The 13,390-nt window shown below is 45.1% G+C and overlaps 1 protein-coding gene across 3 annotated transcripts in view; it reads right to left on the reverse strand.

Annotated features, from left to right (window-relative positions):
- The window catches only part of GALNT17 (polypeptide N-acetylgalactosaminyltransferase 17), a 472,484-nt gene that overhangs the window by 35,448 nt on the left and 423,646 nt on the right, over positions 1 to 13,390 (reverse strand). The window lies entirely within an intron of this gene.

Here is a 13,390-nt window from a genome sequence, read left to right on the forward strand (position 1 = left end):
TGGCTGGGCCACCTTGAACAAGTCAATTAACCTCTCTGATCGTCCGTTTCCTCCTCATTTGTAAACAGGGGTTAATTAAATCTACCCTGCTGCAAAAGGGCCCAAAGAGTCAGTTCACTGAAGAAGAAACAGGCATATGAAAAAGCATTCAACCTCCTAGGTATTAAAATAAATCAAAAATCAAAACAATGAGACACCACGTTTTAAAAAAAGAGATTATTTGTATTTTGTCAAGGTGAGTCTAAGATGGGCTGGAGGGAGGGTAAATTACTACAACCTTTCAAAAAGGAATTTCAAAATATAAACAGTGTGCTTTTAAAATGTTTCTCTCCTTTGACCCAACAAATCTACTTTAAAAAATCTTGGGAATTCCCTGGTGGTCCTGTGGTTAGGACTCCGCACTTTCACTGCCGAGGGTGCAGGTTCAGTCCCTGGTCGAGGAACTAAGATCCCTTCGTAAGCCATGAGGTGCGGCCAAAGAAAAGAAAAAAAAAAAAACCAAAAATCTATCCCAAGAAAATAATTAGAACTGTGAACAAAAGTTTATGTAGAGGGGTGGGGAGGAGGGGGAATTGGATGAGGGCAGTTAAAAGGTAAAAACTTCCACTTATAGTATAAATAAGTACTAGGGATGGAATGTACAGCATGATAAATATAATTAACACTGGTGTATGTTATATATGAAAGTTAAGACAGTAAATCCTAAGAGTTCTCATCACAAGAAAAAAAATTTCTTTCTGTTTAATTTTGTATCCAGGAGAGATGATGCATGTTCACTAAACTTACTGTGATGATCATTTCATGATGTATGGAAGTCAGATCATTATGCTGTACACCTTAAACTTACACAGTGCTGTATGTCAGTTATATCAATAAAACTGGAAGAAAAAAGTTTAGGTACAGGGTATTTATTGCAATGTTATTTCTAATGATGAAAAGGCAGAAACACCCTAAATGCACAACCCCGTCCTGGTACTTGCTCTGTGCTCCATGTACTGCAACAAATGCTAGGGAGCATTGGGTAGATTCCCCAAACGGCCACATCTTTCTATGCACCCTGGGCCATATGACTTTGCTGCAATTTCTATTAGGAAGTGGAATCTGTTTCCTCATCCTTGAATATTGGTTGGCTTTGTGACTTGCTTTGGCCAACAGAATGTAGCAGAAAGGGGGATGCGTCTGTTGCTGGTATACACCTTGCATATTTCCACCCTCCTGGAACCCTACTGCCACCATGGCAGTAAGTCCAGGATGGCCTGCTAAAGGATGATAGCCACGTGGTCCGAACAACCAGCCAGTCAACCACCAGACAAGTGGATGAGGTCATTGTAGATCAGGCAGCCCTCAGCCGAGCTGCTGGCTGATGGGAGAGGCATGAATGAGTCCAACCCAAATCATCTGAGCCTGGTCCAGATCACAGAACCATCCAGATGACCCACAGACTTGTAAGCAATAATAAATAAATGCATATTGTTTTATGCCATTAAGTTTTGGGGTAGTTGTTACGCAGCAATAGCTATCTGATACACAGATGATATTGCCTGACAATCCTTCTCACAAATAGTTGTGAGTCCATACTAGTTTGGTGCCTTGGCCTCTCCTGACTGCCCATGTTGTTTAAAACCCTGTATTCCAACTTTTGAACAAATACATTCACCTGTCTTTCACACTCCTTTGGGGCAGGGATCGTGTCCAATTTATTTCATTCTTCCTAGGAGACAATCACAGACCAAGGGCTCCGAACATGTTTGTGAATGAGCACATTACAGATGTGATGAGCATCTTCATTTACAAAATGCAGCCACAGCTATTGCTTTAAACTCCACAAACATGTTTTGAAGAGTCCTCTATGTGCCCAGGCTGGGAACAGGCACTGGGAATACAAGAATGGGGCTGTATTCCCACTGAGATGATTCCAGGGCAGGTTGGCGAGAGGCACGCACAATCTTCATGTCCGTTCTCATGATCCTGTGAGGCGGCTGGAGCAGGAGTGATGATCATTATTAATATACAACGGATGCCTAATCCATTACAGAATAATATTACCAGCCAGCATGTATTGGAGGTATACTCTGCCCCATTTCTAAGCATGGTACAGAGAAGAAATAATGTAATTTCTACAATAACCTGTGAGGTAGGTGCTATTACCCTTCCCATTTCGAAGAAGAGGAAACAGGCATGAAGACATCTGGTCACCTGGCCGGGTCCTGGCTTTTATCCTTGGGTCCCCAGAGACTCGATGGTTGGCAGCCTTGGCCCAGCAGCTGAGCAGCAGAGGGACCTCCTCTCAGATGATCCTGGGTTCCTGAGAGCCTGGGCATTTCTGGCCAGGAATGGAGCAGAAAAGTAGCTCTGCCCTGGGACACAAGTGCCTCATCAGGGGATAAGATGCTCCGCAGGGGCTCTCTCTTCTGGTGAAAGCTGCTCAGAAACCCTCTGTTCTGATCCCCAAAGGGAGCCTGCCTGATCCCCTCAGGAACAGGTGACAGGAGTTTATTAAATGCCCTTGAGAGAGAGATGTGGTTAACATGTGTCTTAAACCCAAATTAGTTCCAAATCAGAATAACTGTTAGAGGCAAAATGGTAAAACAAAATTCAGAAGCCCTGCCCCATCCCTCCTCCAACAACGTCTCTCTGAATGTGTTTAAATTCATCAAATGCAAAGTGATGAATGACAGCAAGCTGCCTTTATGTTCAGGGGAAAGATATACACAGCTGCTTATTGAAATTATGAATCAATCTACTACCCAGCAGGCACGTGAGCAGCGCTAAGAACATTAATTAACTAAGCATATCTGTGACCCAGATGTTTAAAAAGAGTGAAGCTAAATGCCACTGGGAGTTAGAAGCTCTCCTTTCTGAGGTCTTTTAGGACATGAAAACAGTAAGATCCAGACTTCCGGGACCTGCAAAAGGCCACATATCCAGCCCCCAGCCAGGCAGACGTCAGGTGGGTAAGGCAGGTGAGGAGGGCCCTGCGGGATTTCTTTTCTGGGGGAAGGTGGTTTCTCACACTGGGAACCTGTACAAGGAGGCCACATGCGTGGGCTCTGCTGGCCTGGCCAAGGGGCCAGGGTCAGGGGAAAGGTGGTGAGTGTTGAGACCTGACATCCACCAGGTCCCCCACTTTCCCCAGTCCTGGATTGAGAGCCCATCTAGAAGTGCTCCTTCCGTAAGGACTTCCGGCCGCCATCCTCTGCATGTCCAACTTGCTTTCCTGCCTCCAGGGCTTTGCTTCAGCTGTTTCCCTGCCTGGAAATGTTAGTTACTGGGCTCCTTCTGGAACTTTCTGGCTTCAACTCTCCTAGAGCTCAACGCAGTTCTCTCCATTCCACAATGTCTCCTTTCATTCTTCCAGCCCCCAGTCACCTCCTCTCCCGTCTTTGGGACAACCATGGATCCATGTTCTCTGGTGCCTCCCTTCAAGGCATGGAAGAGTCCCATCTCCTCTGGACCATCCTGTGTGTCCATTCACCAGGGGATGGATGTTTGGACTGTTTCCACTTTGGGGTTATTATAAATTATGCTGTTATGAACAGTCCTGTATAAGTCTTTATGTGAACATCAATTCTCTTGTTTATACAGGTGACCCTTGAACAACACAGGTTTGAACTAGGCAGGTCCACTTACACATTTTTCAAGAATGTGGATTTTTTTCAAGAAATATGTACTACATGATTCTCCATTGGTTCAATCTGCAGATTCAGAAGCACAGATAAGAAGGGCCAATTTCTCCTATATTTCCTCCTAACATCCCAGCTAAGACTCTTCTGGGAACTGAACTGCTGCAGTAGGCTTGTAACTGGTCCTCCTCCTTCCATCCCTTCACAATTTCCATCTGGCCTTCCCAATCCTGCACGTTCAAATTCTATCGTTCCCTGCCTCAACCTTCAATGGCTCCCAATGCCCACGGATTTATGAATAAACTTGTAACCATGATCTTCTACTATAGGTCCCCAACTCACCTTTTGTTTTAACTCTTTGATTCTCGGCTTAGTCTGACAGATGACTTGAAGTTTCTCAAAAAGAGCCAACAGTCTTCCCTGAATAAATTACAGCCCCACCCTACCCCTACCCCATCTCGCTTCGTTCCACAAAGCCACCCCACCATGTGATCTATTTCAGCTTACATACTTGTGTAATATTAATATGTCTTTTCCCTGTTACAGATTTTTGTCATTGTTGTTTTAGTACCGCAGCATCCTACCCATTGTTATATAGCATAAGGACCAAGAAAAGTATCTCGCAAAGAGCAAAAGCTCTATAAATGTCTTTTGAATTGAATGGGATTATTCTAGATTTGGCTGCTGGGCCCATGAGAAATAAATGTCATTATCCACAACCCTAATGCATTAGGAGAAAACCCTCTGAGCTCAAATACAGTTAATTCTCATTTAGGAGAAAAAGGAATTTTCTATTAGAAATGATCTAAGAGGCATGTAAAACTATTAACCCACATTTAACAGCCTTGAGGGAAAACTCAAATATGCAGGTTATAGCCAAATAAACAAAAACCAGCCAAATAATTGTGGAATAACTCTGGAACACAGCAAAATCTATCGGATTGTCAATAAAAACATGGCTTGCAATGGCTTTCATATTAAGGGTCTTTCTTATCACTTTAAAATCAGGCCTAGTGAGGGTAGAAAACCATTGCTAAATGAAAAATGCAGTTTCTCCAGCTTCTACCCAGGAGACAGAGAGATGGGTTCCGTTGATTCAAAACTGCTTTGGGGTGAATTTATTTGTTTGTTGCATGGCTGAAGCCACAAGAGTGGTTTCTGGTGACTACGTGTACATGTGTACATTTTAAAAAACAAATAGACTTTCTCCATCACTGTCCAGGGCATGCCAGAACTCAAACTGAATACAGAAAAAAAATATTTCAACTATATCTCAGAGTGGATGCATAGTGCCTGCCTGGGAGCCGGGGTGGAGAAAAGGAGCAGGAGAAATCTCTGGGTGGGGGGTGGGCAGGAATGGAAATGGAATGGAAACGTTCTGTAGTTTGATTGAGCAGGGAGTTCCACAGGTGTGTACCCCTGCCAGAACTCCTCAAACTGTACACTTTAAACAGATGCAGTTTATTCTACCGACCTTATACTTCAATAAAGTTGATTTAAAAATCTATCTGGGAGTTTGGAAGGCATTCTATGGAACCAGATACATTTCCTGTAGAGAGAGCCAGCTCCGGGGGGGTGGGAGGGTCCCCAGGACCTCTCTCCTCAATCTTCTCCCGTCCACCATTATGACCCACCATGCTGGATTCAAGCATGGTACTTCCAGAAAATGCACTTGCTACTTGGAATGAATAGGGAGACATATTTGTGCTACAAAACCGTAGGTTGATTTTCCTGCAGACGGGTCCAGGAGTGGATGGATTGGGGCAGTGTCCCTGGAGGTACGGGGATGGCAGGGTCTGGACCACACAGCTTTGTGGCGAGAGCTGGGGGCGTCTGGGGGAGGGGTCCTGAGGGTGGGGAGCACCAGGATGAGGGTCGGAAGTGCCAAGTGGGACGGGGGATGGGTGAGCAATATAGTCCTGTCCAACTTCCCAAGGATCAGGAGCAAATTCCTAAGCAGGCCTGCCAACCTCACCCTGACTGCTAAATTGGTCAGAGGAGCAAAGACTCTGCTTTTCAATGAGACAGACGCTATTTTTCAGTAAGCAGATGCATGTCTTTCTTGTCTCTATCTGTGAAATAGGAAGGTAGGATTATATCCTGGTACGGTATGGAAATGCTGGCAAACATTTTTTTCCCCTTTTCAGCTGATCTTAGTTAAATCTGTCTCACCTTCTCATTCTGCCAATTCAAACAGCAGCCTGGCTTTGTGCTGTGTCATCAAAGGAGATAGCATATTACATGGTTAAGGACTCAGACTCTGGAGCCTGTTTCAGAAATCCAAGCTCTGCCACTAAATAATTTTATGACCCTGGGCCAGTTCCTTTGCCTTCTGGAAGTCTGTTTCCTCATCTTCTGAATGGGGATAATTTTAGGATTTATCTCATGGGGTAGTTATGGAACCAAACAAATTAGTGAGAAGAGGATGCAGTGTATAGTAAACCCTGTGTGTCTGTTACCCTTATTTCCCCAGACCTCACACACCAGTGGAGAAGTGGGGTCTTGTTCCTGCTTCACTACAGATTCCTTTCCCTCCCTCTCGGCTCCCGTGTGGGCTCACGTGGCCAGCATCTCCCAGCCCTAGCTCCTTCCCGACACTCAGCCACTCCAGGCATCCCGCTGTCTCCAGAACCATCTGCCCAGGGGAGGCCGCCCCAAAGGCTTCAGCAATACTGCTGGGCAGACCAGAACCCTCAGGCAGCTACCCAGCCCATCAAGCTCCCTTGGGCTGGGTGTGTGGGTTTCTTGGGTTGGATGCCCGACCCCCCATCCCCTACTGCTCTGCTCCTGTCCTTCCCCTCCCCTCCCCCACTTCCCTTCCCTGGTTTGGTCCAGATCCTACATGCCCTTGCCTGGAATGGGCCAGATTCCTGAAAGGGTTGGGCCTTGAATTGGACTCTTCACACTCAGCATCCCCAAAGCCACTGTGTGTTCCTCGGATGCCTGCCCTGGGGCGTTAGCGCCCATGGCCTCTCATCTTGGACTCTGCCCCTCTTGCAGTGCCTCTGCAGTGGGGGAAGGAGAGCTCAGCCTGTTTTCTGCTCCTGGCATGTTCCCTGATGAATCCAGGCAAACCATCGGCTAGAAGCCAGCCTAGATCAGCCTGGACCACCCGAAAATTCAGAGCCTTAACAGAGGAGTTAGACGTGGGCCTGGTTACGATGTCCACACGTGAGAGCGGGTGTGAAGATGCTCTGAGATGGAACCAGCCCCAGAGATTTAGGACGAGGCTTCCATCATCACTGAACACCCATTATACTCCGGGCCTTGCTCTGGGGCTGTTCATTCGTTCATTGGCAGGATGTTATTTAACCCATGACAATGACCCTACAAAAGTCAGGGCACGCCCCCCTTTTTTTTTTTTTTCCAATGAAGACACTGTTATTTTTTCCCCTCGATTCTAGAAGCCAAAACTCCCACTGGCATGGTGGTTCCTTTCATGCTGCCCATCTCCACCCTCCCAGCTGAGCCCACCAATGTATGCTGGTGCCTGTCCCAGCCTGAAGCCACCCTGGGCTCACCCCAGGGCCACCACACAGGCTTGGCCAAAGCATCCGGCCCCTTCCCCCTGCCCCAGGAGTTAATAGACCATCTGTGTGTCCTTCATTCAACATTAAACATTTGTAGGTTGCCCACCATGTGCCACGGCCTCTTCATGTTCCACAGAGAGAACACGTCCCTGGAACTCTCTGGAAGAATGCCCTTCCCTGGAATTTGGAGGCTTCAACCTTGTAAGCTATGCTAGGTGAGCTAGAAATTGTAGGTCTTAGAGGGTAAACCTGGGCTGGTGGATCAGTTGATTTCCATGTCTCTGTTGAGGCGAATTCATAAATTCCTCTTAGGAAAAAAAAAAAAAAAGCCTACATTTCTGCTCCAATATCCCATAATTCGATGCAGGGGAAATTATAGTTTTACTCAAATTCAGATGACAGACATCTGCTTTCTGAGCATTAATTCTCACTGTTCTCTAGATTTTCCACTAATGTTTTAGAGACATAGCTAGTTTCTTTTTGTTTAGTCTTTTATTCCCCTTATTCTGCTTTTAAACATGCTTTCAAGTGCCGGCCCCTCGTAGCCAGTTCATCTGTATTCTCACCTTCCCTCAAAGTCAAGCTTCTGGAAAGTTCTCTCCATCATGTCTCCACCTCCTCACCTCCCTTTCTCCCCTGCACCCAATCCAGTCTGGCTTCCTCTTACCCACGGTTTTTTTGTTACTGCATTGAACACGCAGTGCAGTCTGGCTACTGGCCCTCTGGGCAGCAGTGTTTGGCTCTGCTCTTCCTGGGTTGGTGTGACACCCACCTTTCTGGTGTCCAGTGCTCTGGCCCCATCACCCACTAAACGTGGAGCCACACTAGGGTCTGTCCTAGGACCCCTGCCCTGCTGTCCCCTGGGACGCACCTGGAGCCCCATCGGCCTCTGCAGCTCTGCCCTCAGCACTGAGTTGGAATGTTCAGCTGCCTGGGGAGGACACCACGTTGGGATTTCCAAAGCTCCACCCCCAAACTCACATGGCCCACAGCAGAACTCAGCATCGGGACCCCAACCTCAGCAAATGGCACCACGCTCTACTCGTCCAGCCAGGGACTTGAGTGTCACCTTCATCTCCTTATCCCTTTCCTCGACCTCTCAACCATCAACTCCAGCCAACTTGACCTCCTGAACAGCTTTATATAACTTTTCAAGTTGAAATAGTTTTAGTCTTACAAAAAACTTGCATAAATAGTACAGAGAGGCCCTGTATGCCTAACACCCAACTTATCCTAAAGTTAACATCTTCCATCATCATGATACAATTAGCAAAGCCAGGGAATTAACTGGTACAATCCTGTTAACTAATCTACAGACCTCGTGGGAATTTCCCCGGTTTTCCAACTATGTCTGTTTCTTCTTCAGGATCCAATCCGGAATCCACATTGCATTTCATGCTTATGTCTCTTGGTCTCCTTTGACCTGGGATAGCTCCTCAGTCTCTCGTTTTTTGTTTGTTTTGTTTGCTTGTTTTTTGTAAAAATACTAGTTTTAATCTTGTTTATTTCTATCTTTTGAAGGCTTAGGGGGACCTCAAACATACAAAATCTGGTTAATCATGATCCTTGGTTCACAAGCACTATCATCTTTGGTCTAGGCAGAACTATCTTTTCTCTTCATTTATTTATTTTTTCATTTATTTTTGCAATGACTTTGACACTTTTGAAGAGTACTGGACAGTTATTTTTTAGAAGGTCCCTCAATATGGGCTTGTCTGATGTCTTCTCATGATTAAAATTAAGGTTATAGTTATACATTTTTTAGCAAGAAAACCAGAGGTGATATTGTGCCCCTTCAGGGCATCAGATTGGGGGTTTGTGGTGTCTTATTACCAGTGACATTAACCTTGATCTTTTGGTTAAGGTGGTGTCTTCTGGGCTTCTCAATTGTAATGTTACTATTTTCCCTTTACAAAGGGAGATAATTTGAAGCTTTGCAAATATCTTCTTTTCTAAAAATTTTTGTATAACACACTTTTAATTTATTTAAACAAATAAAATATATAATATACTAATGATATACACTTTACACAATATATGTTCTAAATAGTATTGATAGAACAATTACAGTAACTCTTTATTGAGTATCCAGTACTGGTTGATTTGTGTCCAGATAAGGAATAACAATCATTTAAAAAAAAACTGAGTTATGGGCTTCCCTGGTGGCGTAGTTGTTAAGAATCTGCCTGCCAATGCAGGAGACACAGGTTTGAGCCCTGGTCCGGGAAGATCCCACATGTCACGGAGCAGCTAAGCCCATGCGCCACAACTACTGAGTCTGCACTCTAGAGCCCATGAGTCACAATCACTGAGCCTGTGTGCCACAACTACTGAAGCCCGCGCACCTAGAGCCCATGCTCCGCAACAAGAGAAGCCACCGCAATGAGAAGCCCGCGCACCACAACGAAGAGTAGCCCCCGCTCACTGCAAATAAAGAAAGCCCGTGCTCAGCAACGAAGACCCAACGCAGCCAAAAAATATATAAATAAAATAAATAAATTTAAAAAATTGAGCTATTACTGTCATGATTGCCATGGTGATTTTCATTTCCCACATCCTTTCTACAATTTTTTTTAAAATTTATTTTTGGCTGTGTTGGGTCTTCACTGCTGCGCATGGGCTTTCTCTAGTTGCTGTGAGCAGGGGCTACTCTTCCTGGCGGTGCACGGGCTTCTCACTGCGGTGGCTTCTCTTGCTGTGGAGCACGGGCTCTAGGCGCACAGGCTTCAGTAGTTGTGGCTTGTGGGCTCTAGAGTGCAGGCTCAGTAGTTGTGGCGCACAAGCTTAGTTGTCCTGCGGCATGTGGGATCTTCCCAGACCAGGGATCGAACCCGTGTCCCCTGCACTGGCAGGTGGATTCTTAACCACTGCGCCACCAGGGAAGTCCCCCTTCTACATTTTTTAAGTGGACTCTACTGAAAGGAACAGCTGTCTCTCTCCCACCATTTATTTATTTATATCAGTATGTACTTGTGGACTTTTAAAAAATCATTCTATGGATGGCACTCCAATAGTATTGTTATTTATTTTGTTGCTCAACTAGCTCCAGCTTTGGCCATTAGGAACTCTTTCAGGGTGGCTCCTGTGTTCGTTTGACAAGCCACCACCTCCTTTTCAGAATTTCCTTTTATTCTGACATCACAAGATTTTCCTTCTGGAATCATCCGAAATCTGGGCACTAGATGTTTTCATTGCTACCGGGGTTTCATTGCTTCTAGACCCTCTCAGAGCTGGGAAATATATGTATGTATACTAACCTGTGCACACATTTATTTTTTTTTTCTATATTTTTTACAAACTTATTTCTACATTTCTATATATGTAAATATATTTTATATATGTATATATGTGCATATATAACATATAAAATAAACTCATCCTGATCTTTCCCATTCCAGCCCAATGCCCCAGGATTCAGTCTAATTATCCCTTTTTCCTTGTGTGTACCCTCTCCCCAACAGAGAGAAACCTGGTTCTCATTATCCCTACTTTACCTACTTACTTGTTCAATCCTACTCTATGTATACAGTAGCTTCAGAATTGTTAGCCCAGACCCCTGCAGAAAACAAGCTTACTTACTGGAATACAGTATATGCAGTGGTTCCTTTTTCTTTAACCTTATAGGATCAAGTCAAAATTGTCCAAACAGTTCCCAAGTTACTTAGATTAGTGATGTTCTTCCCCATCCTTCCGTACGGTTACATAATTCATTTATAATCTCATCAGGTTCATTTTTCACCACTGGCATTCCATTTCGGGTCCTGTTCCCCACATTCTAGTTGAATTTATTATTATTTTTGGCCATTTGAAACATCATCGTAGTTCTAAGAGTCAGATTTGTGTATAAAGGGACCCAGAGAGAAGTGTCCCTTCATTCCTTCTGTCCTGCTTCCATCCCCACGTCCTTTCCATCCCATTCTCACCCACCCCCTGTAGGTAACCAATCTCATTAGTTTCTGGTTGGTCCTTCCTGCATCTTTTTTGCACAGATGAGCAGATACAGGGATTTATTTTTATATTAGCATTTGTCTTAAATAAGGCTTAGCATACTATATGTATTCTTTTCCACTTTGTCTTTTTCACTTAACAGTATGTTAAAATCACTCTGTATTAGTTCGTAGCAATCGCCCTTGTTAATTTTCATAGCTGCATACTACTCCATGGTGTGGATGTGCCACAGCTTATTCAGCTACTCTCTCCCATGACTAGGCATGAAGGTAGCTTCCAACATTTTGCAACTGCAAACAAGACAGCAATGTACACCTGGATTTTCATGTTGTTGAAGATGTATCTTCAGAGTAGATTTCTGGAAGTGGGATTGCTGGGACAAAAAGTAAGTGGAAAATTAAGTTGACGCTTTGTTGGGTGCTACCAAACTCTCCTCCAGAAAGGCGGCACCAGTTTGCATTTCTACCAGCAATCTATGACATTGGCTATTTCTCCAGAACCTTGACAACAGAGTATGTTGTCACAGTAAAAAATTTTTGCAAATATCATGGGTGAGAAATAGAATCTTAGCGTTATTTTACTGTGAATTTCCCAATTATGAATGAGTTTAGTAGAAAAGTGGCTTTCCGCTCCGATTCCTCACAGACTTTTCTCTTACAAAGAGGGACTTTTTGTAATACTATTGAGGTTTGTGGAAGAAGGGAGACATATGGTGTGATGTGGAACTCCCATTGGACAGAAGAGCACACAGAAAGGCAATACCTCTCTTAGCATCGTCCAGGGAGGAATTCGTTTGGTGAAGGATGTGAAGGGTCATTTCCTGGTTTCCAGTTTTGCTAAGATGCAGGAACCAAAGACCTTCACTAGCCACGTGTGACTCTGGTTAGCTCCTGGCTCAGCTTGGCAGGGTATCAGGAGCCTCACCTCCAACAGAGCCTGCATGACAAAATATCTGGAGTGCTAGGGTGACCCTTTGGCTGTCCATATGTCCACCAAGTTGAAATCTCCTTTCCTGTTCAGGGCCAAACCAACTATTTAAGTAGGGGATACTGAGATTGAGCAGATGAGAACCCGCATCCTGTACAAAAAACCTTCTCTGCAAGGTGTCTTGTGATTCACCTTCAATATTTGGCTGATTGACATTTACATCTCCATGGAGGGGCCACAGACTCAGGCATGCAGGAACTTCAGAGACATGAATGTAGTCTTTAGGGGGCAGAATCATCGGTCAAGATGATTGACCACAGGCCCTTGAAAGCAGGGTCCGTCACCTGACACTAAGACCCTGAAGCTGTGGAGGAAGCCACGAGCGGTCTGTGCAGGGCCCTCCCAGCAGGCGGCTGGTGATGCCAAGACCATGTCACAGAGCAACCTGAAGAAGGCCTTCATTCACACCTTCTAGAACCAACCTCTGTGCACCTATGGCACCCTCAGTGGTCCACTGTGTGGGTGGAATTCCGGCAAGGTGTCTCATACTTGGCACTTTGGACAACCCTAGCTCCTGAGCCAGGCGGATGGTACAATGAGGACAGTCTAGAACCTTCTGCCACCCACACTTCGGTCTTCCTTTGGCCTCGTCTGACGGAAACCCAGACTCCAGAGGCCCCGCCATCCTGTACCAATGGCCTAAACACCACTAGCCCTAAACTCTTTAGTGAGAAATAAAATATTGCCTGCCATATCAGTAAACAAAGGATGTCGCAGTCCTCAGCGATTGCAGCCACCTCAACGGTGAGCCCTGAGGGAACTCAGGAAGGAAACAGAGAATACCTGCCATCTAGCAGTCATCAAACTGCAGTCACCCCAGATGGTGCAGCCTCAGAATGAGAAAACACAGGATACTGGCCCCAGACAGCAGAGGTGCATATCAAAGGAATGATGTCAGTGAGCCCAGACTCTTGCATCTTCCCATACATAGAAAAGTGCTAAATTCCGTAACTTGAGAAGTCTAGTTTTCTTTTATTTACAGTAACCTTTTCTTCTGACTACCTGGGGCTGTTGTAAAAACTCCTACATATCCTGGGTTCCCCCCTTCCTCTTTGGAACAGTTTTCTCAGCATTTATCTGAGAGGCTGTCTCTCGGGCTTGAAGTCCTAAGAATGTCCGCCGAATAAAACAGAACTCTCAACTTTTAGGTTGTGCACTTTTTTTCAGTCGACATTAGGATCCACCCTTAATTCTGATCGGCCATGTTCTCAGACCCTCTTCATCTCAAACAAGCAATGTCTTTGAAAATAATCACTCAACAGATACCACTGCTCCAAAGAGAAATCAAAACTCTGAACTGAA

The sequence above is a fragment of the Balaenoptera musculus genome, chromosome 15 (genome assembly GCF_009873245.2).
Source record: "Balaenoptera musculus isolate JJ_BM4_2016_0621 chromosome 15, mBalMus1.pri.v3, whole genome shotgun sequence".
NCBI classification, from domain to species: Eukaryota; Metazoa; Chordata; class Mammalia; order Artiodactyla; family Balaenopteridae; genus Balaenoptera; species Balaenoptera musculus.